Here is a 14,158-nt window from a genome sequence, read left to right on the forward strand (position 1 = left end):
AACTTCATAACTTTCTAGACAAACATAATTTCCTTTTTACAAAAGGGAAAATAAATTTATGTGGGCTACTCATTTCAGCAAGATCACACACAAATTCTGCACAAGATGATCTTTTAACCTAAGCTTTCCTCATTTTCTGTCTCTTGTGTTATCTAGTACGTAGTTCATCTTCGTTTTGGCATGGTTTAGATTGCTTATTATAAGCTTCTTGTAGGACAAGTAATACAAGAGTGCATCTGACAGCAACCTGAGAGAGTCCTTAGTGCCATCCTATAAAAACTGTACAATACATAAATGAATGCCATGACCAACTGTCTTTTCTATGCAGTTCGACATTTGCTTTTTATTAGGCTTGGACACATTTATTGCTAATAAGTTGATCTATAGTATCTAATGCTGCTACTCAGGCAATTGTTATGTATGTCTCTGTAGATTTATTTCTTCCAAGAATTTAGTTTCTAGATATGATTTATCCTTTTGGAAAACTGGTTGTTTGTTATAGACAGATGGAATTGACTGGAGAACACTGGCAGCTGTGAATGCTGAAAACTAACATTGCCTCAGAATGTTTAATTTCTTTCAATTTCATCCTGATCACAAAATTCATCAGTTTCTTGATTTGATTTATTTCATATTAACATAGTACCCTATAGAACTCTGTTTCCAAGGCAAAGCAAAATGAAATTTACAGAACTGCATATATTTTCTTAACTGCAAGAGCTAGGAAAGACAGCACTTCAAAAGAGCAGGCAGGGGTTTAGAAACTGAAAAATTAATCAAAAAGCTGACCAAAAATATGGCTTTCAAATTGTTTCCTCCTTCTCAGAACACTAGCCTTTTGTTTGGCTTAGATGGAAAATAAGACAATAATTAACTGCTACATTGTGTACAATAATTACCTTCTACAAAACCTGATGGGCTTTGTTTCTTTTTGACATTTTTTGTTCAGACTGGCTGGTTAGTGCTCTGGATTACCATTGCAGATGACCTACAGACAGCAGAAGAATTGAGCAGAAATCGACAAGCGTAAAAGAACAACTTTTTCTTTTATTTTTTCTTTTTTCTGAAGTGAAAAGTGTCAGCTGTTCAGCTTTGAAGGCATTTCAGTAATGTTTTTCCACAGCAGCAGAGCAGAAAGTGCAAAGGGAAAAAAGTTGCAAAATTAGAGCAGAGAAGCATCTTGTCTGGTGTTATCAGTGTGTATCTGTGTTGGATTTGGGCAATGCTGACAGGTCTTTTTTTGCTTTGAGTTTTTACAGCTTACACTAGACTGTATGTATTATGCCTGAGGCAGAGTTTTTTTAGCTGCCACAGTGATTCTAAAAGTCATAGGAGAGTGATGCTCATTCGTTTTTTTCAAAAATCCCTTACAGTTGATGGACTTCTTTTCCAAGATTGATATCTTTCATCTGTGTTTTGTAGCATGAAACAAAATTGGGTCCTGTGTGCTGCTGGAAGCTCAGCAAGGCTGCTTACCTCTGTGAGTGATGCTGCTCGCTTCACAGACTCCTTTAAACACAGTGGGCATACTGGATGGGGATTTCATTTTGAAGCTGCACCATCAACCACCATTACAACTTTGTCATTTCAATTTTTACTCTCCTGGTTTAGAGCAAAGCTAGTGTTTCAACATAAATTTTTAAACTTTCAGGAAACCCCAAGTATATTACCACAGTCTCTAGTATTTGTTCTGCTCCTACAAGTTTTGCAAAGGTTACAGCAGCAACAGAGCACAGATAAAGATGACAGTTTTGAAAATCTATTACTAATAGCATTTAGGCATCTTTCTAGCAAGACACAACCACTTAATGAATAGTCTTGCACCTGCCAGAGTTATAGGGTCTTCAGGATCTTAATGTGTTAGAAGCAAATTAGTTCATGCTTATAATATACTACCATTGCTTGTCCTTTATTCATCAACAATCTTGTGTCTAGCCTAAACCCAACTGGGTGGGTGAAAGCCACTCTAATTTAAGACAATATTGTGACTGCACTGAAGGCTGACAGTGGCATCCAATGTATGATGCTTTCATGTGGTGTGATTGTAAATATCGGAGTGCACTGTCCTGTTCTTCTGGGGAGGAAAAACCTACATTTACACCTAGGTTTAGCCAGCACACCTGAAGCTTTGTCTTCCCTATTCGGGTATGTTGTGAGGCTGTAATGCTGACATTAAGGAGCTAAAATGGCAAGGGTTCATCCCTTAATCAGCTAAAAGGGCAGATGAGTTCTGCTGTCAGGCCAAATTCAGGTTGTTTACAAGGAAAATCAGACACAAAAGATGCTAAATCCTTGGAAGCAGTATTAACAATCTCTGCACCAGCAACACAGAAATACTGCTAAAGAGACTACCTCGCTTTCTGGACAACTTTACCTCCCTGAAACAGGACATTCCTTTTTTTTTTTTTTTTTTTTTCTTCCTGTAAGTCAGCTTTCCATAAGCCTAGAAGACACCCTTTTGCACATCTTCGCAAGGCAAACAAAACCCTCCTATGTGCTCCGCCACCTCATAAAGGTAGAAGCAAGAAGACAAAGTCAGAGAAACAAAAATCTAACTGTGGTTGAATACTCCAGAAATTTATTAAGAGATTTTCTTTAAAGATATTATTGTCTTTTCCTCTTCGCCTCTGACAAACATAATGATTATTTAATGCAGTGTATCACACATGAAATTTTAAATAAAGTTTAATTCACATCTTCTTTTGAGATAACGCTCTTCGATTTTTTGAATGCTGTTAGCTGCTAATTCCAAAATCCAGAATAATATTTTAAAGTTTCGTCAAATGAAAGAGAATGAGTGTTCATATCAGGGATGAAAATATTAATATTTAAAATGTGTGCATTAAAAGATGCTTTTTTCAATTGACTTCATAGGTTGAGAAGTACAAAATAAAAAATGGTACTAATGGAGCTTCAGGTTTTCAGAGCTTTCCCTGGAGAAATTTCCAGCTAAAATGAAAGCTACTCTCAGTAAGTACCTGCAGTGCAAATAATGTTTAACAGGATTAGGGAATAGAAGTTGAAAAGTGTATATAAAATGCCTAATCACAGAAATCCACATGTGCTCGGATTGTTCTTTCTCCTACTTTTCAAGCTTTTCAGAACAGAAATGAGAACAAAATATGAAAATGTCAGACCTTTTCTTCTTAGATTCTTCACTTGAATGGGGCTTCTTTATGCATTCTGTATAAAGAAATGTTTCCCAGGAGGTGTCCAGGATCATTTGTAAAAAACAGAATGGTTTTGCTGTATTGAGACACTTCTCGATGATTATGAAAATGAAATGAGTTCGGAAAAACACACATCCTTCACAAAATGCTTAAGGTCCACAGAAACATTATTATTCAATTTTGCTGAAGATGCTGCCTACAAAGGCACTTTACAGCAGTCAGTCCCTTCTGGCAATTTGAAATCACTCTGTGAATAAGAGACTAATCTTGCCCTCACAGATTGAGCTATTGTGCTGGTACTGCTTTATTCCTTATCACAGAAAGCTGTTTTTCAAAACCTATGAGAATTTTGGTAAGGTGGATACAGCAATTCTGACAAAAATCTCCGGTTTTGTGCAAATAGAAGTAGCTATATTAAATACTGACACAAACTAAACTTCTGAATTGCCCCTTGATATATCTAGAAATTTTATGTAACCCATATTTAGTAACCTGTGTTATTTTGAGAGATCCTCGAGTATACTGCTACAAAAAATTGCAAATTAACTCCAAACAATATTGCTTGGGGGAAAAAAAGTGAGTTTTATAATATAGCTCAAAGGTGGATTTTTTTTCCTTCATATCAATGGTAACACTTGGCAATTAATTTCTGGATGTACCTAAGGTTAACCTAAACAGCAAAACCTTAATCTAAAACCATTTTTCTTAGTAATAAGTCAACTCTTACTAACTGAAAATGGCTTTGCTTCAGGCTTCATGTAAATAAAATATAACTAATTTGAGATCTGAGCAGAAATTAAAGTCACACAAAATTTTCCAGTTCTTGTAACTTGATGTGACATTACCCCATAAACAGTATAGCAGCAGGGAATTGCAAGCAAAAGCATAAGAAAACACAGCAATTATACAAATTGAAGTATTTTATATAAGACAATTAGCAATAGATAATTTTGAGACTAAAATGCCAATAGAAATCAATTGCCAAAATTATTTTTTGTTATGTTATTGTTGTAATGCTATTGCAAAGTGAGACAATATATCATATAACACTACTCACAGTCTCAGGGTTGTTGAAAACTTATAACAATATATATCAAATCTTGTTTTCTCCTATATGTATAGCTTTGAACTTGCAACAGATTCTTTCAACACATTCGTACAATCTGAGAATTCTGACTATACAACTATATACTTTAAATTTAGTAAGTTTTAAAAAAACAGGCAGATTTTCATAACCTAATGTGTAATTATTAATGAGAGCCCTAGAGGCTGGTCAAGAGTTATAAAAAGAGATTGGAAATAGATTGATGAAATGTAAGTTGAATTGTCTGAAGAATGCACCTAAGAAAGAGTTTCACGGGGTGTCTTTTTCTTGATAATGTGACATACTTTTGCAATTTCAGCCTAGGAGGAAAACTACTATTGAACAGGTTCTTTCTGACAAAAATATGCAGCTTTCAGAGTAACTAGTATTTAGTATTACAATTTGGATCATAAATCATATCTTTTAAACAAAGTCTAGTTAATATTTTAATCTGTTCGTTATCAGTTTTTACCCTTGCAGGTAAAATGGAAGCATGCAAATATTTGACATAATTCAAGAGTAGAAATTTTCAATATGGAAAGAAAATCCCTAGACAGCTATGGAGAGTAATGGTACAAGAACACCTGAAACAACAATTGAAAAGTGAGGTAATGTCACCTAATAAAATGATATTGATGAATTCTTTGCTATGCAACATTTTCTTTATTTTTGCTGAACACTGCTTTTTATAAAGCACATACACAAACAGGAAAAAAAAAAACAAAAAAAAAAAGAAAACAAAACAACAACAACAACAACAACAACAACAAAACCCAGACCAGAATTTTCTGTGCAAAATTTTTGAACACTTCTATGGACAGGTAGCAATCTCAGGATATGCTCAGCTTCCTACACAATCTGTCAAAAGGGCTGGATTATAGCATGCAGTAGAATACTGTGTTAATTCTGAACCCTGATGAGCATCTTTGGAGTTAGAAGTAGGTTTACTACATCAGATTATATAAATATGTTTATTATGTTAGTAGCCAAGATGAGTGCCTCTGGTGCTGGCATGCTCAGCAGCAATGCATTCTAGCATGGTGCACACAGGGGATTTCCTGAGGTAGGAGAACCTCAGGAGGAGCCATGGGAGCTGTCAGGGGCTACATGCTAACATGGGAGCACAGGATGAGACCTGGCTGGAGCCAGCAGCAGCAGCAGCCAAGCCCCCCACATGCACAGAAGAAGGCCTTGGGGATTTAGCTACCAGAAGTGCACCCACAGGGTGAGCTAACAGGGCATGGCGTGGCACAGCTGGGCAGGAGCTCTGCCCTGCCAGCCCCAGCAGTGAGTATCCACTCAGGAGAAATCCAGGGCACCTCTGAGCTCTGCAGCCACCAGCACAGGCACAGTGCAGGGTGTGCCTGGCTGTGCTGCAGCAGTGAGCACAGCGTGGGGGTGAGCCCGTGCCAAGGAACTCCTCTGCCCCAGGAGGAGGTGAGTGGAAATACTGGGGACAGTGAGAAACAGACCCTATTCCCCAGGGTTCAGAACTGGGCTCTGTTCTGGTTAACATCTTTCTGTGATACAGATTAGGAGTTGAAAGTGCTTTTAGTCAGTCCACAGATTACACTAAACTGGGTGGAAGTGTTGATCTGCTGGAGGGTAGGAAGGCACTACACAGTGACTTGGACAGGCTGGATCAATGGGCCAAGGCCACTTGTATGATACAAATATGATTATGGTATAAATGTGATTATATGTAAATACTACACTCCGTTCTGACCCCTCAAGTCACTGAGATGCTGGAGCATATCCAAAGAAGGGTAATGAAGGTGGAAAAGAGTCTGGAGCACAAATCTGACAGAGAGCATCTGAGGGAGCTGGGGCTGCTTAGCCTGGAGAAAACCAGCCTGAAGGGAGACCTTAATGTTCTCTACAACCACCTGAAAGGAGGTCATAGGGAGGTAAGGGTCAGTCTCTTCTCCCAAGTAACAAGCGATAGGATGAGAGGAAAGTGCCTTAAGTCAAGTCAGGGAAAGTTTCATTTGGATATTAGGAAAAATTTCTTTACCCATAAGATGGTCAGTTATTGGCTGTTTGTCAAGTCTAGTTCAATGCAATAAACAAAATTCAAAAGTACTTTTACCATACTGAAATCATTAGAGGGATCCCAGAATTTGTGGAGGTGTTTTGGTTTTTTTAATCTATCCACAGAAGAGTTAATATTTCAACCATTGTTTAGAAATCCAAAATCATCAAAGATAACACAGTTTCACTCTTCTTTAGATATCATAGAAAATAGAGGTCTTTCCTCTTAACAAAGAATGGAAATAAAGTAATTTATAATAGTCAAATAGGCTAATAAATTCCAGAAAGTTTCTTTTACAGTATGTGATAAAGCACTTTATTAAAATATTTAAATAGTGTAATATTTTTCAAAGTCTAGAATGAAAAGTCTGAAATGTGGAGACTGCCTAGTTCAGATGACCTAGTAGCAGCGATACAAAATAGTTTGCAAGACAAAGGCCAACCGTTCTATTTTAAGATGTTTTGTTATTCTGTCATGTATCTGATTTTTCAACATGGGCTTAGTTTCTAAACTTGCTTCCTGAAAAGTTAAACAAACTTTTTTGAGAGATGCTGTTGAAACTGCAGTGTTGCAGCCAATTTTTTACTGTTAAGAATGCTAAATGAGAAAAGCTGGATTAAGCCCTGCAGATACATTCTACAGTGTTTGTTGAACAGTTGAGATTTAATATGTGAGTTAGCAATAGATACATCACAGCACACTGGGGACACTTTTAAGAATTATTATTATTCCTGTTTATTGGTGTGGTTTTTCTGCAGTTTAATGTACTGCACAGTAGAGTAATTGCTTTCAAGAAAACAGTAAGTATTAACCCCCAGTGAGGGTGTTCTATGGAAAAATATGTTGTCTAAAATTAACAGGCAATGAAATATTTTTCCTCTAGGTTCACTTAGCTATTTAGCTTTATCACGTTTTATCCTTTTTATGCTTGAAGAAATCTTTTGTATTAACTTTGCTACTTGAACAGGGCCAAGCCATAAACTCAGGTAGATTTATTGCTTCCTTCACCATTACATTTATCTGGCTTTTGTTATGGGGAACAGCAAATATACACAAATATCTTATTACCATACTTCCAAAAGGTGCAAGAACATGAAATGGAATTCTTATCATATAATGAAATAAATATGGTGCAACTTAAAAAGCATTTAATTTTTTCAGCAGAAAAACTAGTTTAAGATGGAGTGCTTGTATCCAAAAGACCATGGAAGTAGCTCAGGGAAAACTTACGTGATACTTGTTCCTCATAACCAGTAGTATACAGGGATATAGGATGATTTGCATCATAATCTACTGGTTTTAACTTCCCAACACAAATTATCATGTGCCAGCTGGATCATTTGGAAACCAGGCAAAGGCTGAAGTCATCCAGAGAAGTTCCTCTTCAACTGCTTTGTTAAGACAACTTCGAAGTATGATTAGTGCCTAAAACTACTTATTAACCAACTTTGTATCATTACTTGAAAAAGCAAAAAGCTTTCAATAAAATAAAATAAAATAATATATAAAAATAATAATAATAATGACCTTTTTAACAGTACAGAATTGCATCAACTGGTATTATCAACAGCACTATTTGACAAAAAGTAGTTTGACATTTCTGAGGAAGATGATATGTCAAAGAGTTTGGAATGCTCGTTAATATTATACTAAAATGCTTATTATTATTATTATGAGTATTAGGTCATGGAACTTTACATAGTATTGCTCACATAATGGTCTTTCACCACTCTGAATTCAGCTTCTAAATTCCTTCCTATCTGTCAGATGATGCTTTCCACATAAAGACTCAGAAAACTCAGTGAGAGTTTAAAATTTGATTTGTTAGAAGGCCACATTAGGTTATTCATAGAGTATATTTTCTTTGAAGACTCGATATCTGGCAACTAGGTTGTAAAAGAATAAAACAAATAATTGAAAAACTTTGGCAAGTATCTGCTTATCTAGTAAAAAAATGGCTTGTCAACAAAATCCTTATGTGATGTCACTTCAAGAGTGATTGCTAAATTTGATATTGAAAATCTGGAAACACATTCAGAGACTAAAAAATAATAATCTATATATAGAATATTTGACAATTTAACGTATCTTAGAATTCAGAAACCCATTTGCTGTTACTATCCAATATCTTAACTCATTATTTAAAAATAGTTCATCCTAAAATGTAAGAGCTTTTATTTGCAGATATTCCTATTTTTATTTTCAAAACTCATTGAAATCAAAGACATCCAAATTTAAAAGAAAATAAATGTTAAATTATAGAAGAACAATCTGTTTCGGGCAACAAACAAATCAGAATCTTTATATTTTCTTTCCAAAGTGGACATGGTCATTTTAAAATCCATTTAGTTTTTCAGTTATCTTCAGTTTAACTAATATTTGTTATAAGAAAAAGAAAAACTTTACTAAAGGTTTTTGGTTTTGTTTTTGTTTGTTTGTTTGTTTGTTTGTTTGTGGGTTTTTGTTGTTTTGTTTTGGTTTGGGTTTTTTTTTTTTTTTTTTTTTTTTTTTGTTTTTTGTTTTGTTTTGTTTTTGTTTTTGTTTTTTTTTTTACCTCCTGCTGCTGCTGTTCTGTGAAGGAAAATATGGTCCTTCACATTGTAAGGGCATATTTAGAAATTGTCTGGAAGCAACAGAAAGATTTTTTTTTCCTTCACTGACAGCTACCTGAAGAGGGTGGTGCTCACCATCACATTTTTGACAAACACACTAATCCTTCTTCTACTCAAATATATGCTTCAGTGATAATAGCTCTAACATTCTATCTGCAAGAATCCCCCCAGGAAACAGTTTAAAGGTTTACCAGTAACTTCAGTTTCTTAGTTTGTTTTAAAAAAATAAATTTGGTATGCCTAAATCCAAACATATAATAATGAAACAACAGTTCAGGATGCAAAGAAGAATTTATTAGATCTTTTTATTTTTAAGTACTGTGATTAAGATATCAGTTTAGAAGCAGAACTACAAACCAGTTAATGAGACCCAGACACTTCCATTTTATAAAAAACTACTTTTATGTGGTCAACCAGAGCTTTTTTTTTTCCTCATGCAAGTAAAAGTTCTTGCCGTGAACAGTTTAGGACTGTTATGTTACATCTATTTAATTAAAGGAGGCTTTTTTGAAGGGTCTTTAAGAATCAGGAATTTAGGAGTTACTCTTTTGTGTTTAGCCATTTCCCCAATTCCTTTGTGTTTAAGCCATTGTGTTTAAGCCATTTCCCCAATTCCTTTAAGCCAAAATCAGTAAAAGTGTGTCCAGCTATTTTTTAGGATTTAAATAGAATTTTCACTTTTAATTCAGTTGCTAATTCTCCCCAAAAGGAAGAGGATAACTGTATTATGGCAAATCACTAACTTCCGTTAGTTTAGGAAAACAGAAGTGCAGAATTATTTCATTGTACCATACATAGGCTGAAAAATGGATAACTTTTGCAGAATACGTGTTGATATTTTTATGCTCAATATTCCTAATGTGAAAGTACCTCAATAATTATTTCCATTAGATAAAATGCTAATACGTGTTATTTGTTCATGACTAGAACAATGAAGACAGCTCTCAAGAAACAGAACCCCTGCTGCCTCTAAGACCAGAGATCCCTAACCCAGAAACTCAAATGATTAAGCAGAAATATTTCCCATAATCCCTGACTGCTGTTTCACAACAAAATAAATACAACACCTTGCTCTAGTAGTGCATGCCATCTGGTGCAAAATAATCTGCTGGGACAGTACCAGGGCATAAAGAAACACATAATAAATATCCAAATGTATTCCCTCAGACTGAAACATTGTATAAAATTTTCATAGACAACATAGAATCCAAATGATCTTTAGATTGTTTTTATTCACTAAAATTTGTATCTGAGATGCAAATGTTGCTGTCACTATTTGCTGTTTTCCTGCTATTCAAATGTGAAGTTCCTCAGCCACACAGCAGGTGAACAGGGAAGGCATTGTGGATGAAATAACATGTAATTAAATAAATAATAAAGGAAAAAAGATTAAATATATAATACTGTCACGTAATAAAGATGTGTGTTGTACTGTGCAGTAGGAACATATTCATTGTGAAGTAAGCTGACTAAAGAAGGCAAGGTGATGTGACTTGAGGCTAACTAAGTGTGATCACGTCTTTCAGTCACTTTTACCTAATGAGAAATGAAGAAGGATGAAAATAATAAGTTTGTATGTTAAGATTGTCATATGATTCTATAGAAAATTTGGATCAAAAAAATTTTGAGGTACACAAAAAAAACCATGACAGGAACTTGACAGTACAAAATGCAGAAAAAATTAAGGCAACAGTAAATGGAACAATATTCATTGAAATATGATATTTTAAAAGGACTACTAAATTCCCCTCATGCTGTGTATGAGTTGAGAGTCCTCAACAAAAGCACTTAGCATGGACAGATCATAAACAAGGCAAAAAGTTGGAAAGAGAATCCAGATTAATCACACAAATTAGCTATATTCTTTGAATGAAGAGAAAAAAACCCCTACATTCTTTTAAAAATTACCCACTAATGAAATGGAAGTAAGCTCATTACAGATGCAGAATCTATAAAAACATTACTTTATTAAAATCTCCTGTGATTATCTACCCTAGAGGAGTGAGAAGGACATGGCAAATGGAAGAAAATCAAGAATAGTACTGAAAAGAGGTAAAAGGGTCACTGCTTGAAAAATTAAAATAGCTCAGATTTCTTACTCAGTTCTGTGAGCGTGTGAACAGCACTGGAAGCAGCACAGCCAGAGAGTATAATTCTCCAAGGGCTAGACAGAACTTGTGTTCTGCAGTAATCTTGCTTTGTATCTATTCTGTCTGGATATAAATTGATGCTAGGAACAGCTTAAAGGAGTGAGATCTCTTCAGTTTAAAGCTGATACTTCCCTGGATCATGATCTTTTGTTAGAGTACCTTATCAGTATGGAATGAATGGCTGCACTAGAAATATCTGCTACTTTCAGTCTCATTCACACATGCAGCCCCAATACAGAAACCAGAAACGTCCTGCAGCTTTGCAGCAATTGAAACCATGATGTTATAAGACTGTTTTAATGAATACAATTGTTCACAGATAGTTCCCTATTCAGCCCATCAGATTAATGATGACAGGGTCTGCTTTTCTCAAAGTATATGACTAAAATGAGCTAATGAAATGATAAAAACCCTACAATAATGCTGACTGCATCAAAACAAATAAAATACCTTTTATAGTCCTGATATAAGCTCAAGGACACTGTCAAGTTCTTACATGTTCTAAATTACTCCTTTTTATTATGCCTTCTTGTGTGGATTACTAGGATTTTATTAGTCACTTCTCAACTCTCCTGTTTATTGTCCCTGAATATATTTACCTGAATATATAAGGTAGAGTAAGTTAAATGAATACACATTGTATAAATTCTTTTGACTTGAATCTTGGAATTTTTTTCTATTTTGAAGACACTTTCTTTATCCTTTGCCAATACATATTTTATGCAATCTCTTTTTATAAATCTTCCAGAATGTTTAGAAATTAGCACTTTGTGACAGTTATCTGAACCTGCTCCAGTGTTTCCTCATCTTACTTTTGGAAAGATTTTCCCAATAGCTTGAATTTCTTCTTCATTGAAACCTGTAGCTTTTTGTTTCAGCCATAGCAAATTATTGTTTCTTATTGTAGCATCAGCAATGCTGGAATGCATTCCTCGTGTGATTTAAGTCAAATCATTGATGAAAGCAATTAGCCAGCAATCTCTGAATTATACATACAGAATCAAATTGGCAAATCACAACATGTTTGTAAACATCTATAAATTTCATTAGCCTTGTATAAGTAATCCCCAGAAATCCTCACCCTTACCTGCTCCCTCACTCACCAAATATTCTTGGTTATGTGCCCTTCTCCCTCCTGTCTCGCAGGAGACCTGGGTTACAAATGCTACCCACCACTTCCAGGAGTACCTTCCCTTACCTACACTTTTTGTTTAGAGATGGAAGGGTGGCTTCAAACTTTGTGTGCAGCCATGCCCCACAGCCCACTAATCCACTCACCAGTGAGGAAGCACCCTGAGAGGTCATATACACAAACCTCATTTGCGAGCCCCTACTTGTTCCCCTCTTTAGCGCCAAAAACCCATTTAGATTTAAACTCCTCATGGCATTCAAAAGGAGATATTTTCAGACAAACCTAGGAAAATGTCCACATGGAGCCCAGCCAGATTTCTGTGCTGTTGTGCAATATGCACTGTCACAAATTTCTGTGCTTCTTTCAAGTCTTTTCAAACTGAATTATTTTCTCAGAAGTCTCAACCTACAAAGCCTACTTTCCCTTCATGGATTGGAATTAAATTTCTTTGACCTAGATATTTTTTTGAAAAACTCAACATGTCTCTTCCTAATCTATTTTTCTCATTTGGTTACTGATAGCTATTTGATTATGTCCCCTTTTTAAAGCATGTTTGAATTTTCCATTACTCATAGATGTTATAGTCAAAGTCTTGTTATGGGTAAAAGAGAAGACATGGCACTAAGAATCATTATTTGGCCAATTATGTCCTAATAAACATATCAAATTATTTGATATAATATGTAAGAGTCCTATACAACAGTAAAAGTTGTGTAAAACCTTCCAGTTACATACCCCTTTTTTCTGGTGTCAAAGTCACTCTCCCAAAAATTGTCTGGTCCTAGTTCTTTCACTTCAGTTTTGTTCAAAAAAGAAGGAAGAGGAAGTGACTAAAAGCAATTAGTATGCTAAGATATTTGCTGTGACCTCATGGTGATGACTTCTCCCTCCTCTCTCTGGGAGAAGTGTGATGCAGAAGTTCCTTTCATATCACTTGTACTCTGCTTGGGTTTCCCTCTTTCCCTGTTTGTCCTGAGGGAAAAGGTGCTCAAGAGCATGCTTCTTAGATTTACTGCTGCAACTTATGTGTGATACATATACATGCTAGCTCATCTGAACCCTACTTGCTCCTCAGATTCATACATCTAAGCCCTATGGAACAGTATTAAATTGCAGCAATTTTATTTAGCCCCTATATTAGGCTGTGTAGAAAATAGGGTGGCATCAAAAAGGGGTGATATTTTTCTAGGGCAGTCATTAATAAAGAGGAAAGTCTATACTTCATGGAGGGTAGTTTTATGTGGCATGAAGAGCTATATGTGAGCACACTATACAGTCTTGTGTTCACTAGGCCATGCTGTATGGTTCCTCACCACTTGAGAAAAATTCAGAAGTCAGTAGTGTTAGTGAAAATAACTGCACATGGTACTGAAGAATCACAGAAATCTTTTACTGAGCAATGATAAATAAAATGTACTCTCCAAATCTAAACAGTATATCAGCTGTGTATAGAACTCCTACATGCTCTATTTCTGACTAATATTTAACCACCAAGACACCTGAAGAAATATTTAGGATTAGGAAACACATTTTAACTAATAACAAGGGAAGTAATTAAGTTGAATGGTGGAATACATTTACAGAGAGTGAGATTCACTTGAGTGTAGATTCTCCTTGATGAACACTGCAGGAGCATCAATGTCTTTGGTAGCATAAAACTGGAGAGGACAAAGCATTTCAAATTGTGTTTAGGGAATAATTTTTCATTGGTAGTAAGATGAACTGCATTATACCTTGATGGAATTCTTCCATCTATGATTAAAATTATCCTAAAAACACTCCCTGCAGCTATCAAGTACATATAAAATATCACTAAGTGTTGAAGAGCATTTGTATATACCTTGAAGAATCTTAGTTTCTCTTGGTTTACATTTTATTCTATTTTATATAAACAGAATTTTTATTTTACATTCTATCTATGGAGAAAAAACTGCAGTATTTAATTGAATTCAATCCAATAAATTCTTCTTTCCTTGTC

The sequence above is a fragment of the Pyrgilauda ruficollis genome, unplaced genomic scaffold (genome assembly GCF_017590135.1).
Source record: "Pyrgilauda ruficollis isolate IOZ18807 unplaced genomic scaffold, ASM1759013v1 scaffold32, whole genome shotgun sequence".
Lineage (NCBI taxonomy): Eukaryota > Metazoa > Chordata > Aves > Passeriformes > Passeridae > Pyrgilauda > Pyrgilauda ruficollis.